At 26.8% G+C, this 2,982-nt stretch overlaps 1 protein-coding gene across 1 annotated transcript in view; it reads right to left on the bottom strand.

Annotated features, from left to right (window-relative positions):
* Window positions 1-917, bottom strand: part of LOC109862363 (protein trapped in endoderm-1-like) — a gene marked incomplete at its 3' end in the record, with an annotated part of 1,802 nt that extends 885 nt beyond the window's left edge. Inside the window, exon 1 of the mRNA XM_020442391.1 lies at window positions 871-917. The remainder of the gene's footprint in view (window positions 1-870) is intronic.
* Between the last annotated feature and the right edge of the window lie 2,065 nt (window positions 918-2,982).

Here is a 2,982-nt window from a genome sequence, read left to right as displayed (position 1 = left end):
TACTGTGTTTGAGTATAATATATTAATATATTATATATATATTATATATATATATATATATATAATTAAAAATGCATTAATTTTCTTTCGTCCATCTGCGTTTATTTACGCAGTAAATAAATGCTTTTGTACGTTATTAGTGTTTTTACTATGCTATCCCCGAAACGCTTGCTATCTCACAAGTTCCTCGCTATAATAATGAAAAAAAAAAGCTTTAGAGACTACAAGAAAAAGAACTTCTCAGAGTGTGCTCAGTTCTCTATTGCATGTGCGTGTATTAATTTCTGTCCATGTTCTCTTTTTGTGCATGTGCGTTTTCATACTGAGAACACATTATTAACAAAAAGTTATAACAATAAAGTTTTGTGATTTTCTTGAAATATTGCTCCATTGAACGCGATAACATAAACTTTGACTTCTAAAAAACCTCACTGAATCATTTCATATCACTTCTTAATAAAAATTGTTATAATACTCACGCAATATATGTGAGCGCCATAGTATTGTTGCATTCAATTAATATTTTCGAAGATTAGTTATCTTTCCATGTTTTTTTTTATAATTAGATTTTGATTGCTTTTTAACTTTTTTAACTTTTAGAGGAGACACAGTACTCTTTTCAATTTTACACATATAAATACTTATTTTTATTTACCATTTAATATATAAAATCTGTAATATTTTTGCACTGTTTTGAAGCACTTATATTTTGTTATAAATACTTATTTTTAATTTTTATATATACATTGCTATTGATAATATTCTGTTATTAATGGACTGTGTTTGAAGATTGACATTAAATTATATGTAGCTACACATTTTATGCCTTTCTCTTCATTCCATATGATTATTAACACTTATCGTGAGTACCACTGTTATCGCAATCAACGTGATAGTTAAACCGCTCCTGTTACTCCGGCAGACGTTCAGTAGACTGACGAGCTTCGTTCTTCACTAAGTATCTACATACACTATAAGTCTCTTTATCTAACTTTAACTCTTTTCTCATTCTTCTTTTTCATCTCAGTATCATATATTTCTCTTCCATAAAGGATTTTCATCTTAATATATTTCTTTCCCAATTTCCCTTATTCTCCACGTTTAACTTTGTGTTTGTTATTGATTTTTGAGATTTTCAATATTCAACATTTCCTATAATTTATATAATTAGAAGCTAAATTTATATAAATTATAGATTTAATTTATATAAATAGAAGCTATATAAATAGAAGCTAAGCTACTTTTTGTAATTCTATTTGTTATTGTCTACTTTGTTTTGCATTTTTAATGTACACACTTACCATTTTGTTTGCCCTGGATATTTGAAGATTTATACAAATAGTTATGTATTAATCATCAAGAAAAAAAGAAATTGATAAAACCGACTTGCAAAATTGTATGTCGTCGGTTTATATCTCACGAATAAACTACTAATAACAATACAAAAAAACAGAAAAACAAATAATCTCTAGATTTTTTAAAATATTTTAAAACTAAATTTGATCATTCAGGGCAAAATAAAACTCAATTACTATGAATAGTTGTAACTAATAGTTGTTTCCTTACATAAAAAATTTTCATAAGTACAGCTATAATATATATATTGGTTATTAATATTAACTATTAATTATTAATAATTTATTTATTTTTAAATGTGTCATCTTTTAGACATGTGTATCTGGATTACCATAAAAAGAAACTCCTTCTTCTTTTTTAGAAAATCTTAATTATTTATTTATAGTGAAAAAAGTAATACGAGATACGAGATATGAATTGTAAAATAAAATTTGCATTTTTGCTTATATATACATAAATTTACATATAGATTAATTTAATATTAGATTTATTTATAAATCAATACATAGAAGTATTAGATTCCGATTAATTTGTTTAGATTATTCAAGAGCACTGACGTTAAAATAATGCTGTGTTTAAAAACAAATATTCTGTCATAAAAGTGCAATCTTCTCGCAAAGTACAATTTAATACTATTTTTCGAGTGTATTATAAATTGTACAATATTATAAATTGTAACATATTAACTCTAATGTATTGGATAGTATTAAAATGGAAGTATAAAATGACAAGTTAATTATTTAGAAATATTTGTGCTTTATTGAATTGTATCAAAAATGATACTTAGGAGTAGAAGAGGATCCCGATAGCCAAGATTTCTTTCGCGCAGATCGACGGTTGCACAAGTTCCGTTTGCCTAGATGCCGTTTGCACTGAAAATTTGTGCGCATAGTCGTTATTGCACAAACATATTATAGATTAGGTTGGATTAGATTTTTTCGGGGTGTGCAAGAGAAAAGGCAGAGCCTCTCCCCCGCCCACATATGTACTATAGTGTGTGATATAAGCGAAATATTTACTTCGCAAATGTAATAATAACGCAACTATGCGCAATCGGATCTGCGCAAAAATTTTCTGTGCAAACGAGATCTAGGCAAACAGAATCTGTGCAACTGTCGATCTGCGCAAAAGAAATCTTGGCTATCAGTGCTCTGCCGATACTTAGTGATACAGGAAAAGATGTTTATTGTGTATAATATGCCAGAAATAAACCTACATATTATATACTATTATATATGAATGTGAAAGAGAGAGATTGTTATTTACATTTTTAATCTTTCAACGCATTGTGAATTAGGTTTACTTTTTATTTTTTAACAACTGTTGTTTTTATTTTTAAAATACTTGGTAGATCATTTTTTCTATATTTTATGAAAACTTATTAAAATATTTAAAAAGTGTTAGCTAAATAAAGGTAATTAAAACTTTTATTTTCTGATATTCAACGCAGTATTACAAAAATCTGTAGTTCATTACGTGTATTCATCAAAACATTGGAACACATATAAATAATAATTCGTAAAACGGCATGTAAAGTCTGTATTCGAAAATTCCAAATATTCGAATCGAAAGTGACATGTGAATTGCTTCAGAATTTGAAATTAAGTGATTTGATATGTTAATGGA

The sequence above is a fragment of the Pseudomyrmex gracilis genome, unplaced genomic scaffold (genome assembly GCF_002006095.1).
Source record: "Pseudomyrmex gracilis isolate BER0280 unplaced genomic scaffold, ASM200609v1 scaffold_1669, whole genome shotgun sequence".
NCBI classification, from domain to species: Eukaryota; Metazoa; Arthropoda; class Insecta; order Hymenoptera; family Formicidae; genus Pseudomyrmex; species Pseudomyrmex gracilis.
This window is presented reverse-complemented; position numbering and strand designations above follow the sequence as displayed.